A 24,878-nucleotide genomic window follows, 5' to 3' on the forward strand; every position below is an offset into this window, starting at 1 on the left:
TTTCGCGATTCCACTGCCTAATACACATCATCTGGTTAAGGACTTTTTTTTATTACCTTTGCAGGACGACGGATATTTCATCAGTATTCGAAGAACAAATGTTATGGTAGACTCCGTGTAAGCTGCCAGGCCAGACATACACGCGAACTTGTGGAGTGCGCGGCAGTTGCAACTCGCCTGACGCGCACACGGAGGGGACGGTCAAGCGACTACAAGCGTTCCGAAACACCTCGGGGCCTATCTTGTGCCGTACTGCGCCAATGACCCCTGTTTGAATAAAAAGAATCAACCCGTACAGCCAAGACGCCGCAGAAGGGGCCGCAGCGCACAGCTTGCGCCGCGTCTGCCGGCGCGCCCAGCCAATCCACTTCGATCACAGCGCCCTCTATTCTCTCGACAGCCAGCGCCTCGCTTTGAGCGCCTCGTTCGTCTCACTCAGATCTTTCTAGTACAATCTACCAACAGGCAAGGCGTCGCGCTGAACTGGCGATGGGGTTCCGTGGAGCCCTTGGCAACGCTGCAACACGCTGTCGCGTCCCGTTGTGAAAAGACGAAGCTTGAGAGTCCTGCAAATTGTCATTTATTTTGTGCATTTTTTCTGGTGTTTATTTGCTATTTTCTGCTACTTTTGTTTCGTTTAAAATATATTTATTTATTTTGCCTTTTCTTTTTATTTTTCGATACTGTTTCTTTACATTTTATACATGATGCTTAAGAACTGTTGCTTAATCAACGTTTTCATTTTTTCTTGTTTTAGCACACAACTTGTGGTTGAAAGTTGGTGCGGACAACTTCCGTCTAGAGCTTTCGTCTATAACTTCGTCTACAACTTCCGTCTAGAATTTCTGTCCACGCCGCTCATGAAAAAAGAAAGGCATTCGCTTTAAAAACACCCCACTCATCCAAAACGAGCAATGATGGTTGCAGTACACAGGGGAGATACTTTTCGTTTTGATATAAATATAGTGCTATCTTCTGCCTCAAACGTGGGTTGAAAATAGAAACCTAGCGCAACCAGCGGAGTGGAAGGCATCTTTGAGCATTCAAGACAAGCAAATCCTATCCATCCGCGCGATGTCCATGTGAATCCGCGTTAAGAACTCGTGTGCTAATGATGGCTCTTTATCGAAACATGAAACCTCTTTAGGATGAATGCACTGGCTCCATTCGCAGTGCTCTCCATTCATGGCTTGTCATGACACGGTAAAATTCAACGACACGGCCATTCACATTTATTCGCTGTGTGTGTTCACCTGACCATACACTTTTGCTGTCAATCACGGTATATGTATTCATTCCTATGATGAATTCGCAGTGTATAGTTTCACGATTATCGCTGCTCTATTGAATGCGCTCTATATACATAACTTCATGACCTCCACCAGCATATATATATATATATATATATATATATATATATACATATATATATATATACATAACTTCATGACCTCCACCAGCATATATATATATATATATATATATATATATATATATATATATATATATATATATATATATATATATATATATATAATTATAAAGCAGGAGAAAAACGGTAAAATTCAACGACACGGCCATTCACATTTATTCGCTGTATGTGTTCACCTGACCATACACTTTTGCTGTCAATCACGGTATATGTATTCATTCCTATGATGAATTCGCAGTGTATAGTTTCACGATTATCGCTGCTCTATTGAATGCGCTCTATGTATATAACTTCTGACCTCCACCAGCACATTATATATATATATATATATATATATATATATATATATATATATATATATATATATATATATATATATATATATATATATATATATAATTATAAAGCAGGAGAAAAACAACCATCCCGCCGGTGGGATCCGAACCGACGACCTCCGTATATCGCGTCCGGTGCTCTACCAACTCAGCTACGGCGACGGCTGTCCAGTTTGCTGATTTCGTGGGTATTTATGATTTGCGTGTAAGCGAACCTTGAGAGTTCTCACCAGCGCCGCCGTCGTCTAAAGCGGTGGACGTAGCACGTCCTGTTATACCGCGAGTGTGACGTAGAACATCATCTAACGGCGAGGGCGGAAACTGTGCGAGAGCTCCCTTATTCTACCTATGGCATCAATACTGCCAGAACCGAGACTCCCGTTAAGCTATTGCAGACAAGGCAAATGAAATGAGGGGCTCATTTGACAGACAGACAGACAGACAGACAGACAGACAGACAGACAGACAGACAGACAGACAGACAGACAGACAGACAGACAGACAGGCAGGCAGGCAGACAGGCAGACAGACAGACAGACAGACAGACAGACAGACAGACAGACAGACAGACAGACATAGTATGGTGGAGCTGCCATAAAAAGAATGTAAACCAATAAGCTCCTGCCTGCACCACTGACGTATAACAGGCTTGACCCAATCGTAAAATAAATGAAAAGGCCCGAAGGCAATGCATCGTTTTGCCACCCGTAGGTGGAAAAATAAAAGAAAAGGGGGGAAATGCTACAAGCGACCCATCGCCGGGGGAACGGGCCCGGGGAGACTCCCCTGATCTCCCCTAGAACGTATCGGAGGGGGTGGGATGAATGGTATGGGAAATTGGAATTGGGAAAGGGTTATGGGAATTGGGATGGGAATGGGGACAGCGAGACTTTGCTCTGATCCTTCGTTTGACATCGACTCCATTTCTGGCCTGCCTGGCCATGACAGGTAGGGCATCGAGCTTTTCCGATGGTGCGGCTCCCCCACGGGATGCACGACCACCCCTGGCTCCGACCGTCGGAGACAGGAAAGAAAGAAAAAAAAATTCCTAACTTGGAGTCCGCAGCCACCTGCTCCTCCACGATTTTAAGGGTTGGATCGGACCGGCCGGTTACTAGCCGTCGACTGTGTTTCGCGGTTTTTCAGACTCCGGAAGTGTGTGTGGTGTGATCCGGCCAACAGAGGCCCAGGTCGTCAGCCTATCGGCGCTTCGCCCTCGGCACCATTACGCGGTAACCCTGGGGGACCCACCTGTGCTACCTTCCAACCACCATGCACTTATTTCCTCCCGTTGCTTGCTCCACACTTACTGAGGAGGGAGTATTCAAGGCCGGGCGCCCGTGCCACGAACTAAGAATCGGGCATAGGGTGAGATAAGCCGGGCCTACTCCACCGGTACTCCACACATCGACGGTTTTCGCACTGGTCCTACTGCCCACCCTCTACCTCGGCGTCCCCGTTGGTCCCCAAGACCGGGTCAGCCTCGGTGTCCCCAATATGCCACCCATCATAAGCGATCCGCAATGAGACTGCTTCCCCGAGGACATCGATTCCGAGGAGCTCGGGCTGTCGGAACCCCCGCGCGGACCTGGCCTCTATGTAGCGAGAAACCGTGCGTCGGCACGCTACCGCGCGGACCTGACCTCTTCGTAGCCAGAAACCGAGCATTAGTAGCCGTGCTCGTTCCCGTGAGCGGAGGTTTTTGATTTTTGACATTCCTTTACCGGATTTCGTGGGTCCAACCTGGTCTGCCTCCAGGCCTGCCTCCGCACAGACAACGGACCTCACGATTCGGCTGGCCCTCAAAGCCGTGGGAGTCGCTGCAGCTCCCAAGAGGTTGGGCCCCGGACAACCCATCCCCACCGCTGGCGTTGCACCGGAACAAAGCCTTGTAGCCGAAACTACACCGGCCCGTATGCGGTGGCAGGGGGGGCCACGGGCAGGCCGCACAGTCGGATTTCCCCCCCAGACAGACAGACAGACAGACAGACAGACAGACAGACAGACAGACAGACAGACAGACAGACAGACAGACAGACAGACAGACAGACAGACAGACAGACAGACAGACAGACAGACAGACAGACAGACAGACAGACAGACAGACAGACAGACAGACAGACAGACAGACAGACAGACAGACAGACAGACAGACAGACAGACAGACAGACAGACAGACAGACAGACAGACAGACAGACAGTCTAGTTCAAAAAAGTCTAGTTCAAAAGTCTAGTTCAAAAAAGAAGTGACTCGCGCCTTATCTACCACATGGGAGGATATGTCGCCAGGAAATTTGTGAAAAAAACTGGATGTGATGCATGTCGCACTCTTTTGCTTGTGAGCAACGCAGAGGGGAGGTCAGACCTGCACTCTGGTTTTACCAACCTCGCTGACACAGGTGTACTGCTGTATCCATCTAAAGAGCTCTTTGAGTTCATTAACTACTTAGAGAGTGCCTTTACGGGCTGCTTCAGCATGAATCAATTACATGCTGACAGCATTCTGGATGTGCTGTCAATGCTCAGGACCAGAACAAAAACAATTGGATGCACAGTCCATGAAGGCGAAGTAAAGTGCAAGGTTGTGAAGTTTTATATTGTAACACGGCTCCACTTCCTGATAAAGGGCCTAAACAAATCAATGATGAAAGTCGTCAAAGGATGAAGCACCTAAAAGTGCGCAGCTGCCTGTGACACTGACAAGCAGTACTGCTGGTTGTTTTCGCGAAATAAATGTTGACATATTTTGCATTTGAGTTGCACTTGCCAGCAGTGGTTTATAATATATACCATTCCTGTCCTATTATTGGCACGTTTCTCGGCCTTTTATTGCCATAACCAAAAATGTATTCATCCTTGTGCAACACCAAGAAAATATTTTGCTTGTACAACAGAACATTGCTCACAACGAAAAGGCTCAGAGAGAAGTAAACTGAGCGCTGAGTGGTGTTCGAATCCCAGTCTTGCACACAGCTGTTGCGATTTGCGTACGCGGGGGCCCTTGAGCGCTCCGACTTTGTAACATTTCTCGACTCTGCGATTCTAGACTTTCATTTGGAATCGCGCCCGAACGCATTCCTGCGCGTCCATGCATTCCGTGTAAATCTATTTCGTAATCGCGCTGACAGCATGCTTTCGCGATTCCACTGCCTAATACACATCATCTGGTTAAGGACTTTTTTTTATTACCTTTGCATGACGACGGATATTTCATCAGTATTCGAAGAACAAATGTTATGGTAGACTCCGTGTAAGCTGCCAGGCCAGACATACACGCGAACTTGTGGAGTGCGCGGCAGTTGCAACTCGCCTGACGCGCACACGGAGGGGACGGTCAAGCGACTACAAGCGTTCCGAAACACCTCGGGGCCTATCTTGTGCCGTACTGCGCCAATGACCCCTGTTTGAATAAAAAGAATCAACCCGTACAGCCAAGACGCCGCAGAAGGGGCCGCTGCGCACAGCTTGCGCCGCGTCTGCCGGCGCGCCCAGCCAATCCACTTCGATCACAGCGCCCTCTATTCTCTCGACAGCCAGCGCCTCGCTTTGAGCGCCTCGTTCGTCTCACTCAGATCTTTCTAGTACACTCTACCAACGGGCAAGGCGTCGCGCTGAACTGGCGATGGGGTTCCGTGGAGCCCTTGGCAACGCTGCAACACGCTGTCGCGTCCCGTTGTGAAAAGACGAAGCTTGAGAGTCCTGCAAATTGTCATTTATTTTGTGCATTTTTTCTGGTGTTTATTTGCTATTTTCTGCTACTTTTGTTTCGTTTAAAATATATTTATTTATTTTGCCTTTTCTTTTTATTTTTCGATACTGTTTCTTTACATTTTATACATGATGCTTAAGAACTGTTGCTTCATCAACGTTTTCATTTTTTCTTGTTTTAGCACACAACTTGTGGTTGAAAGTTGGTGCGGACAACTTCCGTCTAGAGCTTTCGTCTATAACTTCGTCTACAACTTCCGTCTAGAATTTCTGTCCACGCCGCTCATGAAAAAAGAAAGGCATTCGCTTTAAAAACACCCCACTCATCCAAAACGAGCAATGATGGTTGCAGTACACAGGGGAGATACTTTTCGTTTTGATATAAATATAGTGCTATCTTCTGCCTCAAACGTGGGTTGAAAATAGAAACCTAGCGCAACCAGCGGAGTGGAAGGCATCTTTGAGCATTGAAGACAAGCAAATCCTATCCATCCGCGCGATGTCCATGTGAATCCGCGTTAAGAACTCGTGTGCTAATGATGGCTCTTTATCGAAACATGAAACCTCTTTAAGGTGAATGCACTGGCTCCATTCGCAGTGCTCTCCGTTCATGGCTTGTCATGACACGGTAAAATTCAACGACACGGCCATTCACATTTATTCGCTGTATGTGTTCACCTGACCATACACTTTTGCTGTCAATCACGGTATATGTATTCATTCCTATGATGAATTCGCAGTGTATAGTTTCACGATTATCGCTGCTCTATTGAATGCGCTCTATATACATAACTTCATGACCTCCACCAGCATATATATATATATATATATATATATATATATATATATATATATATATATATATATATATATATAATTATAAAGCAGGAGAAAAACGGTAAAATTCAACGACACGGCCATTCACATTTATTCGCTGTATGTGTTCACCTGACCATACACTTTTGCTGTCAATCACGGTATATGTATTCATTCCTATGATGAATTCGCAGTGTATAGTTTCACGATTATCGCTGCTCTATTGAATGCGCTCTATGTATATAACTTCATGACCTCCACCAGCACATTATATATATATATATATATATATATATATATATATATAATTATAAAGCAGGAGAAAAACAACCATCCCGCCGGTGGGATCCGAACCGACGACCTCCGTATATCGCGTCCGGTGCTCTACCAACTCAGCTACGGCGACGGCTGTCCAGTTTGCTGATTTCGTGGGTATTTATGATTTGCGTGTAAGCGAACCTTGAGAGTTCTCACCAGCGCCGCCGTCGTCTAAAGCGGTGGACGTAGCACGTCCTGTTATACCGCGAGTGTGACGTAGAACATCATCTAACGGCGAGGGCGGAAACTGTGCGAGAGCTCCCTTATTCTACCTATGGCATCAATACTGCCAGAACCGAGACCCCCGTTAAGCTATTGCAGACAAGGCAAATGAAATGAGGGGCTCATTTGACAGACAGACAGACAGACAGACAGACAGACAGACAGACAGACAGACAGACAGACAGACAGACAGACAGACAGACAGACAGACAGACAGACAGACAGACAGACAGACAGACAGACAGACAGACAGACAGACAGACAGACAGACAGACAGACAGACAGAAAGACAGACAGACAGACAGACAGACAGACAGACAGACAGACAGACAGACATAGTATGGTGGAGCTGCCATAAAAAGAATGTAAACCAATAAGCTCCTGCCTGCACCACTGACGTATAACAGGCTTGACCCAGTCGTAAAATAAATGAAAAGGCCCGAAGGCAATCCATCGTTTTGCCACCCGTAGGTGGAAAAATAAAAGAAAAGGGGGGAAATGCTACAAGCGACCCATCGCCGGGGGAACGGGACCGGGGAGACTCTCCTGATCTCCCCTAGAACGTAGCGGAGGGGGTGGGATGAATGGTATGGGAAATTGGAATTGAGAAAGGGTTATGGGAATTGGGATGGGAATGGGGACAGCGAGATTTTGCTCTGATCCTTCGTTTGACATCGACTCCATTTCTGGCCTGCCTGGCCATGACAGGTAGGGCATCGAGCTTTTCCGATGGTGCGTCTCCCCCACGGGATGCACGACCACCCCTGGCTCCGACTGTCGGAGACAGGAAAGAAAGAAAAAAAAATTCCTAACTTGGAGTCCGCAGCCACCTGCTCCTCCACGATTTTAAGGGTTGGATCGGACCGGCCGGTTACTAGCCGTCGACTGTGTTTCGTGGTTTTTCAGACTCCGGAAGTGTGTGTGGTGTGATCCGGCCAACAGAGGCCCAGGTCGTCAGCCTATCGGCGCTTCGCCCTCGGCACCATAACGCGGTAACCCTGGGGGACCCACCTGTGCTACCTTCCAACCACCATGCACTTATTTCCTCCCCTTGCTTGCTCCACACCTACTGAGGAGGGAGTATTCAAGGCCGGGCGCCCGGGCCACGAACCAAGAATCGGGCATAGGGTGAGATAAGCCGGGCCTACTCCATCGGTACTCCACACGTCGACGGTTTTCGCCCTGGTCCTACTGCACACCCTCTACCTCGGCGTCCCCGTTGGTCCCCAAGACCGGGTCAGCCTCGGCGTCCGCAATATGCCACCCATCATAAGCGATCCGCAATGAGACTGCTTCCCCGAGGACATCGATTCCGAGGAGCTCGGGCTGTCGGAACCCCCGCGCGGACCTGGCCTCTATGTAGCGAGAAACCGTGCGTCGGCACGCTACCGCGCGGACCTGACCTCTTCGTAGCCAGAAACCGAGCATTAGTAGCCGTGCTCGTTCCCGTGAGCGGAGGTTTTTGATTTTTGACATTCCTTTACCGGATTTCGTGGGTCCAACCTGGTCTGCCTCCAGGCCTGCCTCCGCACAGACAACGTACCTCACGATTCGGCTGGCCCTCAAAGCCGTGGGAGTCGCTGCAGCTCCCAAGAGGTTGGGCCCCGGACAACCCATCCCCACCGCTGGCGTTGCGCCGGAACAAAGCCTAGTAGCCGAAACTACACCGGCCCGTATCCGGTGGCAGGGGGGGCCACGGGCAGGCCGCACTGTCGGATTTCCCCCCCAGACAGACAGACAGACAGACAGACAGACAGACAGACAGACAGACAGACAGACAGACAGACAGACAGACAGACAGACAGACAGACAGACAGACAGACAGACAGACAGACAGACAGACAGACAGACAGACAGACAGACTTTATTGAGCAAGTGAGTTTTAGACCCAGCTGGGTGCCTGGGCCACTGCGCGGTCCCGCACTACATCAAGTAGGTCATGCCGGGACATGACGTCGGCAGCCCGAGTCACCGCAGCAAGCTGCGATGTCGGGTCTGCAGACATAAGCAGGACATCGCAGTCCTCCCAGCTCGAGATGGAGTGCTGTCCCCGCGGGGGAGGGTCAGCAGGGCAGCCGAAAAGGATATGGGAGAGTGTGGCGTGGGGGTCACCGCATAGGGAGCATGCAGGGGATGTGCCGCAATAGTGGGATAAAAGCTGAAGGGATGACAGAGAGCGGCTCTGGAGGCGTCTGAAGAGGATCTGTTGGGAGTGTGTAACAGAGGGGTGGGGAGGAGGGTAAGTCCGACGGCACAAACGGGGTATTTGCGTGAGCTCCGCAAAGGTGCGCGCCCGCTCCCTCAAGAATCCTGGACTGAGACTGTCCTGAGCCCGGCAAATCAAACCTCGGACCAATTTATCGGCAGCCTCGTTTCCAGGGTTCCCAGAGTGAGCCGGCACTACAGTGCTCTAGAATATGGGTAGTGGGTTCAGGAGCCGGCGCGCTCCATGCGATGCGGTGAGGCGGCGAGTGTCGACAGGTCCCGGATGTAAGCGGTGGCGCTGTTGTAGCGTGGGCTGTAGGCTCGGCGCGCCCGCGCGCGCGGCTAGCAGTCCCGCCAAGCTGCCTGCAGCTGTTTGTTGCTTTTTGTGCGGTGCATTTTTCCTCTCTGTGAGTTCGCGGCGTTAAGACTACGGTCATGCCGAATCGTCGGCGTCAACGGCATTGTTTTGCTCCCGGGTGCAAAACGGGATACCAGTGGACGAAAGGCGATCAGCCGTCGCTCTTCGCTGTGACAAAGGATGAGAACCGACGGAAGCAGTGGGAACGCAACCTTCATCGAAAAGATAAGGTTTTGGACGAAACCTGCTGTGTGTGTGAGCTACATTTCGAGCCATCATGCATCGTGAGGGACTTTTTACACATCATGACGGCAAAGAAGTCCGCATCCCGCGTGGAATGCCGAAACTTTTACCCAATGCGGTGCCAACTTTGCTGCCGAACGCGCCGAGCTATCTGTCAAAGAAAACACCGCTACAGAGACCGCCTAGAAAGAGGAAAAGCACAAGTACATATCCTAATGAAGCGAAAAGACCACAAAGTAATGCTTCCGACGTTAACAAGGAATCGAGGTGTCCGGGCATTGACACTGAGAGTAGCGTGTTGGCGAACGACCAAGACCCTTGTGAAGTTGACGAAACATCTGTGCCGGACGATTTTTCTAAGCTGGATGTTCTTTCAGAATACTGGAGCTGCCATCGCATACCTGATTACAGTGGTACTGTGTACTGCAAGCTAAGAATGGGCGAAAATTAATGCGTGGAGTCAGAGAGGGTGGTGATGCTTTCACGCGATGATGGGCCCGGCGCCGCATATAGTGCGCTCCTTATGCACTAACGTTGAAATATGGGAGCCGTACCTGCAAAAGAGCACGATCAGCGTTGCGAAGCATTAACGGGGCCGCTCGTCCGCACCACCGCGCTATCGGCTGTTGGCTACTACTACATCTAATTTTCTTGATTCGCCGACAATATCTGTGTACAGCTTCATCTATTTGTAGGACCTGTTTTAAAAGACAGAGCCTTGCTTATTTCTCCGACGATTCTATGCACAGCGCGCATCCACGGCGCGGCGCGCCGCATTTCATACAACCCATGCTCTGGTGGCGCCATCTGGTATCGTTGACACAAGTCGCCTTACCGCTGGCCGCTCCCTGAACCCACTACCCATATTCTAGAGCACTGTACCGGCACCCAGTGAAGCTCTACCCTGCGCGGTAAATTTTGGGTAGGGGTGTTCAACAATTGCCAGGCAGGGGCGTGAATCCTGTCCCTGGCAAAGTTGGACAGAGCCGTTTTGAAGTATATATATACCTATAATTGGTTTTGGGGGGAAAGGAAAATGGCGCCGTATATGTCTCATATATCGTTGGACACCTGATCCGCGCCGTAAGGGAAGGGATAAAGGCGGGAGTGAAAGAAGAAAGGGAGAGAAAGGTGCCGTAGTGGAGGGCTCCGGAATAATTTCGACCACCTGGGGATCTTTAACGTGCACTGACATCGCACAGCACACGGGCGCCTTACCGTTTTTCCTCCATAAAGACGCAGCCGCCGCGGTCGGGTTCGAACCCGGGAACTCCGGATCAGTAGTCGAGCGCCCTAACCACTGAGCCACCGCGGCGGGGCACCGTTTTTGAGTCGCTGAAGATGGATTGGGCGTCCAAACGTGCAAGGCTAGGGCGATGTCGGTCTCTGCCTCCTCAGGCGCAGAGCCCGAGGGAAGAGGGTGAGTTAGGGGGTGAGGTAGGGTTGGATTGTAGGCAACTGCTACCGCTTCATGCGCTGTACATGCGGCGTCTACCCAAACGGCATCGTGGGCTTGCCCATAATACTTATGGAGGGTATTAGCGCGAGCTACGCGGCGAGGGATGTGATATTGGGGATGGACGTTTCGAGGAAGGGGTTTCAAGACGAGAGGTGTATGGATGTGTCGAGGGATGGCTATAAGGTTTTACTGGTTAGCGGGTATGTTGATGCGAAGGGAGGAGAGTATATGGCGGCCAGTGGCGCTCGTAGCAAGTCTAAGGTACTGTGTCTGAAGGTGCACGTCAACTAGTCCTGAATGATGTTATGCATGCCTAGTCCAAGAAGTTTGGCTGTGCTAGTGCTACGAGGTAGGTTTAGGGCTGCCTTAGTCGCAAGGCGGATCATTGCGTTCGCGCGTTCGGTTTCCGTGCGGTTCAATTTGTGATATGGGGTTGCGTACAGAATGCGGCTAAGCGTAAATGCGTGCACTACTTTCATGTTGTCCGCTTCGTCTAAACCCTTGTTAAGGGAGGACACTCGGCGTAGAAGGTGCAACATGGATTGCGTGGAGGCCTTGAGTCTTTTAAGGGTGCGTTCATTTCGTCCAGTATCCTGCAAGTGGAGGCCAAGAATGCAGAGGGCGGGTGTGATGCGGATAGGGAATCCTTTTAAATTGATTTGGATGGGCGAGTTAGCGCCAGAGTTTGGCCTAATAAGGAAGAGCGCGGACTTAGATGGGGAACATTCGAGCCCGATGGATGACGCGTGAGAGGAGATGGTGTTTGCTGCTAACTGAAGAGTTTCCTCAATTTCCCCGTCAGAGCCATGAGTGGTCCTTGTGGTAATATCATCAGTGTACAGGGTATGCTTTAGGTGTGGGATTAGAGCCAGTTTGTGAGCTAGGGGATGAGAGTAACGTTAAAAAAAGGGGGAAAAAGGGCCGCCACTTGAGGGGTTCCGAGCTCTCCGAGTGTATAAGGGGATGTGGTAACCTGATCTATGTGCAGGGAGGCAGTGCGGCCCGAGAGAAACGCCTCGAGCGTAGTTGTAGGTTTTAGGGCCTACCTGAAGAGCCTGCAGTTCCCGTGAGATATTAAGGATATTAAACAGATATTAAGGATATTAAAAGATATTAACATATTAAACATATTAAGGAAGCCAACAGACACCGAAACCAAGGTGTAGAGGGGAATGTTGGTAATTTTTTTTAATTTGTAGTGCCAATAAATTGGTTTAAAGAAAATTACTTATAAAACAGCAGAAAAAACAATCATGCCGCTGGTGGGATCCGAACCCACGACATCCGAATATCGCGTCCGGTGCTCTACCAACTGAGCTACGGCGACGGCTGTCCAGTCTGCTGATTTCGCGGGTATTTATGTTTTGCGTGTAAGCGAACCTTGAGAGTGCTCACCAGCGCCACTCTCGTCCAAAGCGGTGAACGTAGGACGTCCTGTTATACCGCGAGTGTGACGTAGAACGTCATCTAACGGCGAGGGCGGAAACTGTGCGAGAGCCCTCTTGTGCTACCTATGGCATCAATACTGCCAGAACCGAGACCTCCGTAAAGCTATTAGCAGAGAAGGCAAATGAAATGAGGGGCTTGTTTGACAAACATATTAAGGAAGCCAACAGTCACGGAAACCAAGGTGTATATTGGAATGTTGGTAATTTTTTTTTTAATTTGTAGCGCCAATCAATAGACCATATGCGAATTGCGCAGCGCCATCTTGTTCACAAGTTGAGAGTTAGGTCGGCCATCTTGGTAGCGGCGAGGAAGCAGCATAACCGCCATTACCCCATGGGAAGCGGAGACTGTATGCGCAAGACCCGCGCGGATTCATAAGCCGCAGATCGACCCACATCATATAGCGAAAATGCCGACGCACTGCTGTGTCACCTGGTGTAAACAGCGTGGGTCCAAGGATCCCGGCGGTAACAAGGTGCGTGGTATTTACTTTCACACCCGTGTAATCCGTGCCCGAGAGGTAGGGAAACATCGGACGTACCCAGTACCTTTTATTAATAGTCGTCTCGGGGAAAAAAGATAACCTCGAGTGTACTACAAATGACAATACCGGTTAGAGCAGTACCCTTTTGTACCTTAACTGATGTTCGTGAAAGTTGTGAAAGGCTTCCTTTCCTTCTCGCGTCACCCCTGCGGTGTGCCCGTGTTATCTGGATGTACAGCAGCACGACCTTTTTTTTACCCAACAGCCGTGGCAGCAGCCGTGTCATGTCGTTAGAGCAAATTCAGATGCTGTGAATGTGCAAATGCTGTAAATATTAGGGACATGACGCTCGGTTTTGTAAGCCCGTGGTCACAAGGGCCTGCATTAATGCTGAGCTGTGCTCAGGTACAGGCTAACCTTCGCGGTGCGATTGAGGTGCTGGATAGCGCGGATAAAGCGGTGGACGCACATTCTCGCGCCGGTGGCACACGGGGACTTACGATCGTGATCAATTATCGCTCTTACGCGGTCCAACTAACCGAACCGCACTGAGTTTGCCGAGCTCTACACGATCGCCTACGATTGCGGCCGCTCGCAATTTGTTTAATAATCCGCATCGCGAAAAATCGCGATCGAAAGTGCCCGCTAGACAAATATGCATATTTACCACAACAGCCTGGGAACAAACACTTGCACCGTTGCCGTTCAGCTACGTTTATCATCAGGCGGAGTATTATTAAATGTCACGCGCTGTTCAAAATATCCATGCATAGCAAATATAGGTTACTGATGAATGATTTGTTGATACAAGTTTTAACTACATGTACATTTCTTGAAAGTTGCAGGCTTTTTATCATCGCTTCCCAAGAGATGCCACATTATACAAAAAGTGGATCATCGCCATCAAGCGGGACGAAGGGAAATACTTCAAGGTGACAAAATGCACACGAGTGTGTTCAAGGCATTTCCTTCCATCAGACTTTATTCCTGGTGTATCATGCGGCAACAACTTACTGCGACAAACAGCCTTCCCCAGTGTGTTCACCTTTGGCAAAAAGCAACAGCTTCGCAAATCACCCAACATTGAGCGCCTGTCCACAAGCACATCAGATTTCAGGTCAAGCTGTCGCTTAAGCACTGACTGTAGAAGACAGTGCAGCAGACGTTTTTGATGACCAGTCTAGTGATCGATCGTTTGCAGAATCTCTAAGTCCGAAGCACCTGAAACAGAGAGGCACCGCCTGCTGTTCACCTGCTTCTGGTACAACCCCTTTATTAGGTAGTGGTGAGCCTATCAGTGAAGTGGAACGTCTCGAGGGTGTGGTTGCCGCACAGGCAAATGAAATAGACAGACTTAAATATGAATGTGAAGCCCTTCAGGAGCAGCTGCTCTAGACGAAGACAGAGGTGCATTTTTCACTCAAAGAAAATCGCCGCCTCACTGCACGTCTTGAAGAAGAAGAAATTAGAACAAGCTTTGGCATTGACCGTTTTAAACACTCAAACGAGGACTTCCTTGCTTACACAGGAATACCATCATACGAGCACTTCCTGTCATTGATGACTTACATCAACCCCCGAAAGAATGGAAGTAAAGTTTTGAGGAATGCTGGGATCAAATCCAGCGGAGGCCGACGGCGGAAGCTGACAGCAGAAAATGAACTGTTCCTCGTACTTGTAAGGCTTCATCTCGGCCTCTTCGAGCATGACCTGGCACACAGATTTGGGATCACTCAGTCAACAGTGTCACGTATATGTGTGTCATGAATTAACTTCATGTACATAAGACTGCAAACTACCACTCTGGGTATCAAGAGCTGTAATAGACGCAACAATGCCTGCAGCATTCAGCACGTATTCAACAACAAGGGTTATTTTGGATGCAACAGAGATAGTGTGAGGTGCTCTCCTCACTGTCTCTCCAGTCGAGCTCCAGCTCAGCTTAGAAGTCTTCTTCAAATACCATTAAAGACCTCATTGGTGTTTCACCAAACGGCTTGGTGAGCTTTGTGACACAGCTGTGCACAGATTCTATCTCAGACAGGGAGGCCGTACTTAAAATTGGATTTCTCAACCTCAAGTTTGGCAGAAATGATTCTGTCATGGCAGACAAGTGGTTCTTGATTGAGGACCTTTTGGAAAGTAAAAATGTTAGCTTAACATTCCATCATTTCTGCACAGGAATGCCGTCTCTGAACAACAAGTCAGGGAAACTAAGGAGATTGCTTCATTGAGAATCCATGTAGAAAGGAGAATAAGAAGGGTCAAATTATTCCATATATTTGATCGACCAATCCCACTCACACTGTCTCCCATAATCAATCAAATCAGGACTGTGGCTGCTATTCACACAAACTTTCAAAGCCTTTAGAGCAAACTTTCACAACCAAGCAGGCAACAGCTGGCACCTCCAACAGAAATAATGAATGAATAACTTAGAGGATAACCTCTGTTCACTGCCTCAAACCATGCAGCAAGATAACAAAGGAGCAGAAATTTCCCTCACCCCCACAATCAGAGGGCGCAAGGACTAGAGTATTACGACTCAGATTCTGTGCAATCCTGTACGAAAAAAAAGTGTAATAAAGGGAAACTAGAGTGATGCACTAAACTGTGCTGTACTGATGGGTCGCACTTATGAAAGCGACCGCTTGGCATCTAGATGTATGACAAAAATTTTGCTCCTTAAAAAAGGCTGGTGCCATCATGGCGGTAGGAATTTTGGTTCATTTTGTTTGGGAAGTGGCCACAAAATGCAGGCTTGCAGACTATGCAGGCCTCACTGCACAGTGAGGCCTATGTATATATATATATATATATATATATATATATATATATATATATATATATATATATATATATATATAAATCTGGTCCTCCAGCCGAAACGTCGTCAATTAAATCCTGTTGTGTATCTTCAATTTTTGGTGATTTTATAATATATATATATATATATATATATATATATATATATATATATTACAATGATGTATGCCAACCGTCTGTGAATTGTGATGACCAAATGTGCCTGTTGCACTGTATGCCTTGTAAGGGAGCGCAGACCTCGTCAAGCCTTGTTTGGCTTTTTGTCTGCGTTTTACTCAATATTCGTAATACTGAAATATACTTGATTGATTGATTTTGATGAAATTTCAAGTAATCAATAAGTGAGTATCTTTCCCATTTCTTTCCTGCCCCCCTTCAGTCCAATATGCTTCACAAGATAGCCCAAAAATCAACCGTTTTATTCTATATCACAAATCCTGCTTTCAACTAGAGCTAGTTTTTGAAGGTGTAATTTGCTGCTCATCTAGTTAAACTGAAAAATAGCTTTCATGTGTCTTTATTTATTCAGGAAATGCGATAATATAGAATGGGTGATGAAATAAAAAGATAAGGAATGGCCAGGAATACAAAGGAAGCCATTGTCTTGGACAGAAGCCATATATATATAAAAATCACTAGCAGCAATAAGTGTAGATCAATACAATGAAGAAAAACGAGTGTTAAAACCACAGATGAATGCAATCTCAGTACAACACATTCTCAGAATTATTCCACAGCAATGTTGTGAGCAGCAAAGTAAGGCACAACAGTATTCAAAAAGAACTCATCCAACTGTGCCTTAACATTGTCCCACCTCCCTTGATCAAAATAAACGCGCTCCACAGCTATCCACTCTACAGAAAAGACTACAAAGTCTGACCATTTGCATTCTGTGACAGCAATCTGTCCTAAAATTTGGTAAAAATTCTCATCATCTGTCTTGAGCCGAGGTGTACCATAAAGAAATGCAAGACAAGTTTTCGCTGATTACAGTGTTAGCTTCACTGTCCTTCAAAGAGTAGGGGCATTTTATCACCACAACACCATAATTGCCTTCTTCCGGGTCAAAAAGCAACCTATCCGGGCTTGCACCTAGCCATAGAAAGCCAGGGTGCTCAGCAAGGCCACAATATTGCAAAATCACGTTGTGCCCGGCAGCTCTCATTGTAGCGGCATATCGCTCTGCTGCAAGAGCCTCATTTTTTCCCCATGCTGTACAGCCTGTACCCTGGAGAGATCCTTTGGTTCTATGAGATTCTTTAAACCTTTCTCTGTCCATTCTTTCCGCTGTAAATGCTGTGAGGCGGTGTCGTCGTTCCGAGTGCCACTTGTCGCTCAGGGCCTGCTGCATGGTATTTGCTTTTAGCTCCTGGGCTTCTTCAGGACCAAGCTGAAGGTGATAGGAAAGAAAAACGATATTATGTATTTCCCACAAGTCTTTACTTTATTGCATTTAAGCAGTTCTCAATAATCCTGCTTGGTGCACATCCAGTATTTTTCGACTTTTGCAAGTAAAAGTGCATCAGATGACGCTATTGTCAACATGCAAATTGTTGATCGATTCAATGGCCAAACTGAAATTTTCACAATTCACTGCAACCAAGTCATTTTTAATGCCTTTTGTCAGCTTCCGCACAGCTGTTTGTGTTGTTATATCATGCTGCAGAGTTATTTCAGATTTTTGGCCTATTCTATGAAGTGTTAACAAGACACCGCCTTACACTAGGCCATCTACAAGGGATGGAGCAGGAGAAATAAATCACCCTCTGTCGCAGGCACCATAATCACTGTGCAGCATTTGGCTGCGAGAATGGCAACAGAAATTAGAACTGTGTGCTGTGCAAACATGAGCCATGCACTGGAAAGTTCAGACTGTTGGCTGTGCAAACATGCGGCATGCTTCACGGCTTAGTATTCTCAAACACTTCATTCTGAGAGAAAACATGAGCCATGAACTGGGTGGTCACCTTGGCTGTAAATGGAAATTACAAGACCGCAGCCAGAGAGAAGAAAAGTGGTGCTTCATTATAAAATTTAAGTTCACTTCCACCACTAACTGAAATTTTGTGAATTATTAAGCTACAGTGCCTTTAGCAAAGGGCTGATTGCATGGCTTAACATGGCTATCACTATGGTTGCTAAATAAGCATATTAAAATTCCGGTCACCACGCTGGTTCTTTAACCTGTACGACTGCCCCTGGCTCTCGTCAAAAGTAACATGGCAGCTAGGTGAGCTCTGACTGATGCTCATTACTTTCAATGCACATTATGTGAATGACAAATTGCACCAATAAAATCCGGAAACGCAACAGAAAAAGAGCAAGAACACGCAGCTGGCTGTGAATTAGTAAATAAAGTGAGCAGTTTTAGCTGTGCACATAGGAGGCGAGAAAAGCAATCGTTCCGTAAGCCAGTTCATGAGATAAAGAGCAATTTATGTCCAGTGTTTAAGAGCAGCAGGTCTAAATATATAGCATAGTCAAACATGCATGCTTTGAACACAATCATACTAGACGGCCATCGCCAGACTAAATGGCCTTGTAGCCTGGATTACAGCCAGTGAACTTTGAGAGATTGCACTTAAAACCTTTTAGCAAAATCAGCAGCAACACTTCCCATGACCTGGCATGAATATGGCATGTAAGTGCCAGCAAGGCCTCGTCAATGAATGTCAAATATTTACCAAACATGGTGCTCAATATGTGCTCTTATTCACACAGACCTGAATGTAAATAGACAGTATGCACTAATGGCACAGTTAGGACGGCAGAAGCATTTCAACAAGCATGCTTACTGTCATATGTGAAAAGAAGTCACTATATGCTGGACAAACAACACTTTTGCTACCCCAAACACATGGAAAACCTGCAAAAGCACCCGATAATTGCAGTGAACGAAAGAAACAACTAATGTGTTAACCATCAGAACTTGTTGTTCATCAGCTGTGAAGACAGCGGGAAATGTGTGCGGCACTGCACCAGTAAACAGTTCCAGTTCTGGGACAGCACAACTGGTGTCTGCACCAGTGGCTATGGTGCATGATATCCAGGTCTTAAAATCGTGTAGACTGTCCGACTGTTGGTATGTCAGTGGAGAGCTTACTAGAGCAAGGCCTGCCTTTGTCTTTACTAGAGGAACCTGCACGTCCCGCAAAACAGCGGCAAAAGGAAGGTCACCCAGTGCCTCCAGCTCAGCACCAAGTGACTGGATTGCGGCTAATTGGCTAGTTTCATCCTGGTAGGCCAGGCTTGCACCTGAAAGGCGAGCAGTCACTGGCAACTACGCACCGCCTTCTCGTGGGGCTCGCCAGTCCACTTCGAGAACACTTGCAGGCTTGATGCCTTTCTGTCTTGGGCGTCTCCACTGCTGAGGCAGCTCCGTGCAGACACGCTCTGGTGGCGGCTCTGCAAATCCCTGCGCCTTCAATAGGTCTAGAAGGCGTACTGCTGCAAAGACGTGACTGCAGGCTCCACTCTATTTTGCTGGGTTACACAGGCAGTGGTACCAGGCACGCCGGTGGTAATGTGAAAAGACATCTGCACATTGTACGGACGGCCACTTTTCTTCTGACTGCGGAAACATGTGCAATGCACGGGGACTATACCAAGTCTGAAAAGAAAATCCAAAACAGTGCTGTGGTACTCATTAAGTTCAAAACTTATCCTGTAACACTGGCATGTGCATTGATGGGAGAGTGCCCAAGAACAGAGACATCTCAATGCACATAAGATACAACTCTTGCATAAAGACCTTACGACCAGTGTTTGTTTCATGATTAAAACTGCAATTAAAAATTGGCTCTAGCAATCAATAAACGTTAGTCTGGTAACAAATACTTGTTTCTGTATAAGTAACGTTACCACTCGACAAACCACGAGGTGTAACTAAGAATCAAATCCTGGCGTTTAAATATTGAAACCATCATATCATTATAAGGCACGCTGTAGTAAAGTGCTCCGGATTAATTTAGACTACTTTGGGTTGTTTAACGTGCCCTAGAACAGAAGAGCATGTACAGTAAAAGGGCGTTTTTGCATTTCGACTCTATCGAAACGAAGCCCCCGCGAACGAGACTCGATCACCCAATCTCGCACTTAGCAGCAGAGCACCTTAGCCGACTAAGCCACTGCGGTGGTTGATAGCAAACTGCAAGAACCGATTTGCAAAGCAATATGCACCGCTCTGGGCACGCGGCCATTCGATTGCATCGGTACGTCTGTTTCGCAAAACGTTTCTGCGACGATTCGGCGTCCGCCCCTTCAACATATAGAAACCGGTCGCATCTTAACATAACGTTACTGGCATTTGTTGCTTCCGCCCACAAACGCTCCTTGAAACGAAGAGAAGCTCCCACTATTCGGTTGCGACGAAACTTCCATATCAAGTGAGCGAGTTCCGACTTTGGGTATGCGTGTAATGGAAGTGTACTGAGCGCCGGGGCAAGGCTGGCGTCGGACGCCGTTCGCAGAGTATGCCTACAGCAAAAAGTTTGCTTACCCCGAGTCACATGTGTTCGTTCGAAACGATGACGGCGAACAGTAGGCCTCGGTGGCAAAGCTGTACGCCTTCTTGCGTTGAGGGGCAGAGGGGCCTTTTTGGTCGCACAACCATTCCAATGTGCGCTCCAAAATATGCGGAACGACGGTCAAGTTCGTCGTCCAATCTGAGCTGCTCAGACTCGGACAGCATAGCCGTTGATACGTGACGAGAGGTTTTGCCATCGTATAAAACTTTCGCTCAAATACAAATAGACCTCAATGCGGCGAACAGGCTGGCGCATGGGCTGGCAGCTGAACTGGCCGAACACTCGCCGCAACAACGATGTTGACCAGACTTTCGGTGCCCATTCTGGCAGATGACCAACCAGTTTTGCATATGGTACATTGGTTTATAGAAAATTACTTATAAAGCAGCGGAAAAAAACAATCGTGCCGCCGGTGGGATCCGAACCCACGACCTCCGAATATCGCGTCAGGTGCTCTACCAACAGAGCTACGGCGACGACTGTCCAGTCTGCTGCTTTCGTGGGTATTTATGTTTTGCGTGTAAGCGAACGTTGAGAGTGTTCACCAGCGCCTCCCTCGTCCATAGCGGCGAATGCCGCATGTCCTGTATTACCGCGAGTATGACGTAGAACGCGATCTAACGGTGAGGGCGGAAACTGTGCGAGAGCCCTCTTATGCTACCTATGGCATCAAGACGGCCAGAACGGAGACCCCCGTTAAGCTATTAGCAGACAAGGCAAATGAAATGAGGGGCTCGTTTGACAAACATATTAAGGAAGCCAACAGTCACCGAAACCAAGGTGTATAGGGAAATGCTCGTAATTTTTTTTAAATATGTAGTGCCAATCAATTGGTTTGAAGACAATTACTTATAAAGCAAAAGAAAAGACAACCATGCCGCCGGTGGGATCCGAACCCACGACCTCCGAATATCGCGTCCGGTGCTCTACCAACAGAGCTACGGCGACGGCTGTCCAGTCTGCGGATTTCGTGGGTATTTATGTTTTGCGTGTAAGCGAACCTTGAGAGTGTTCACCAGCGCCTCCCTCATCCATAGCGGCGAATGCCGCACGTCCTGTAATACCGCGAGTGTGACGTAGAACGTGATCTAACGGCGAGGGCGGAAACTGTGCGCGAGCCCTCTTATGCTACCTATGGCATCAAGACGGCCAGAACGAGACCCCCGTTAAGCTATTAGCAGACAAGGCAAATGAAATGAGGGGCTCGTTTGACAAACATAATAAGGAAGCCAACAGTCACCGAAACCAAGGTGTATAGGGAAATGCTCGTAACTTTTTTTAAATATGTAGTGCCAATTAATTGGTTTAAAGACAATTACTTATAAGGCAAGAGAAAAGACAACCATGCCGCCGGTGGCATCCGAACACACACACACACACACACACACACACACACACACACACACACACACACACACACACACACACACACACACACACACACACACACACACACACACACACACACACACACACACACACACACACACATCACACACACACACACACACACACACACACACACACACACACACACACACACACACACACACGCACACGCGCACGCACGCGCACACACACACACACACACACACACACACACACACACACACACACACACACACACACACACACACACACGCACACGCACACGCACACGCACACGCACACACACACACGCACACGCACACGCACACGCGCGCGCACACACACACACGCACACACACACACACACACACACACACACACACACACACACACACACACACACACACACACACACACACACACACACACACACACACACACACACACACACACACACACATATATATATATAAGCCGCCGCGGTGGCTGAGTGGTTATGGCGCTCGGCTGCTGGCCCGAAAAACGCGGGTTCGATCCCGGCCGTGGCGGTCGAATTTCGATGGAGGCGAAATTCTAGAGGCCCGTGTACTGTGCGATGTCAGTGCACGTTAAAGAACCCCAGGTGGTCGAAATTTCCGGAGCCTTTCACTACGGCGTCTCTCATAGCCTGAGTCGCTTTGGGACGTTAAACCCCCATAAACCAAACCATATATATATATATATATATATATATATATATATATGGTGACTTATTCTGTGTTGTGTGATTTTCCTGTCTTCTTAGGTGTGACGGGTGCGTACTGTTCAATTATCACTGTTTTGTGCTTTCGTCTTTCTTGCACCTCGTTGCTGCTTGTTCCTGTTGTCAACGTCAAAACAGTTTCTAAGCACGTGTGACGGGTGCGTACTGTTCAATTATCACTGTTTTGTGCTTTCGTCTTTCTTGTACCTCGTTGCTGCTCGTTACTGTTGTCAACGTCAAAACAGTTTCTAAGCACTTCCGGCAAGCGCTTTAAAGTTGGCAGAAAGAAGAGGATGGTGCTTTCGACTGGCGCCAAACTAAGCTTAGCGGCTTGGCGCATTAATCAGGAAAAGGTGATTGGCATTATCGGCCGAGAGGTCTGGAGGGCCAGGCTCATATTGACGTTTCACAGCGACTGTGCCCGATTGTCCGTCTCACGGGCCCGTTTTAGCTGAAGTGCGAGCTCGGCCTTCGCTTGCTGTCTTCCATTCGACTGCGATCCCGGCACACTTCAGCGACTCCAGGATCCGCTTGCAGGAAGCAAATAGTCTAGTTCCTAGTGCTGTGCCATTCATTCTAAACTTTTAGTTGGTTCTAAGAAAAGGAAATGTGCATAACTGCCCCAGTTTGTTGGTGGAAACCGCCGCCAACCCGCCGCGGTAGCTCAGTGATTAGGGCGCTCGGCTACTGATTCGGAGTACGCGGGTGCGGACCCGACCGCGACGGTCGCCTTTTGATGGAGGCAAAATGCAGAGGCGCTCGTCAGCGATGTCAGCGCACGTTAAATATTCCAGCTGGTCGGAATTAATGCAGAGCCCTCCATTGCGGCAACTCTTTCTTCCTTTCTTCACTCATTTTCTCTTTATCTCTTCCCTAACGGTGCTGTTGAGGTGTCCGTCGAGATGTGACAGAGATGTGGACAATGCGTCTCTGCATTTTCAGCCTTTTTTTATAGATGTTTGAATTTAGTTAAAGGTTTTTTGCTAAATATGAGCATCGCGACAAACTTGTTCGTAAGATGTGAAGTCTTATGACCGCTGTTGGGAAAAGAAAAGTCCGGTAATGTCGTTTAATGGGGCTCTGAAACACCTTTCGATGAGAATAAATCAACTTTCTCAATCACTGCATTATGTTGTCATCAACACCTGAGCCAAATAATACAATTCTACAAGCAGCAGAGAACCTACAATCACGCCCAAAAGTTGGCGATCCCTTCCCGGCGAATTTTTCATGCTCGCACCCTCCTCCCTCGCTCGAATCTACGTATACATGTTGAGAGATGGCGATTGGTGAGATTCTTTCAGGCCTCAGGCAGCTACCATGGCCTCGGCGAATAAACCGCGTTGCTCCGGTGGGTCAGGAACCTCTCTCCCAGATGTGGGGCCGGGGGAGGAGCGCCGACTTTCCATTGAGCAAAAAGTGACGGCAGGAGAGGGATATGTGCCAAGACGCTGACATTAAAATTTTGACCTCAGATAACTCCGTTTATACAAAGCGGATTAAAAATATCTTCCTGGACAATATTTGTGAAGCGGCGTGCTTTCACATCCCAAGCATACTGCTGATTTTTTAGAGCCCTTTTCAGATCCCTGTTAATCTCGTCATCGGCTTGGCTTCACCGCACAGGAGCCACTGATTTCTCTGCACTGTGCCGCGCAGGAAGGAGGAAGCGGGTTCTTTTTTTTTTTGGGGGGGGGGGGGGAGGGGGAGAACGACTCTATATTATAGAGATGGCGCTCAGTCTTATTGACTACATATTGTAGACAAACGGTAAATTGGGGCCATGGTTCCTGCAAACTTTCCTATTACATCTTAAGTGGTATAAAAAAAATCACTCCGCCGGCAACAGGCAGAAAACAATGTTTTAGCAGTTGATGTTTGTGGCTACGTTTATCAGTTTTGTATGATATAAACTAAAATCAGACTATGTGACATCATCGCGACGCTTACTGCTACTGTCACCATTAAAATAGTTCACTGCAAAAAGGTAGAAGCTTGGGCTTGTTGGTTTTTACCTAAAACCCCAAAAATAATATGCGTTAATTCGGCCTCGACGATATCTGATAGGTCTGGTGATAGCACGGCAATGCAGCGTGTATATAGAAATGTGTTTCTTATCAACACAGTTGTTGGAAGTTAGCGCTGTGTGTGTGTGTCTTCTCGTTCTGTGCCATTTCCTCTTGTTGCGCTGCAACGATGGTTTTAAAAGAGTTTAGTTGCCAGAGGGGCCAGCTATGATGAAGTTCAGCATGCTTGCTAAGTAAGAAACGTTGCACACCGAGCTCATCAGCCGCGCACCGAAATTATTGCTTCGTATTAGATTAAAACTCAAATTTGACTTAGACTATATAGCTGGCAGAAACAGCAAGTGAGAAGGTAAGAAAATA

At 47.9% G+C, this 24,878-nt stretch overlaps 1 pseudogene; it reads left to right on the forward strand.

The window, feature by feature from the left end:
* The window catches only part of LOC144119812 (uncharacterized), a 69,770-nt pseudogene that overhangs the window by 29,992 nt on the left and 14,900 nt on the right, over window positions 1-24,878 (forward strand).

This window comes from Amblyomma americanum, chromosome 2 (assembly GCF_052857255.1).
Source record: "Amblyomma americanum isolate KBUSLIRL-KWMA chromosome 2, ASM5285725v1, whole genome shotgun sequence".
NCBI lineage: Eukaryota > Metazoa > Arthropoda > Arachnida > Ixodida > Ixodidae > Amblyomma > Amblyomma americanum.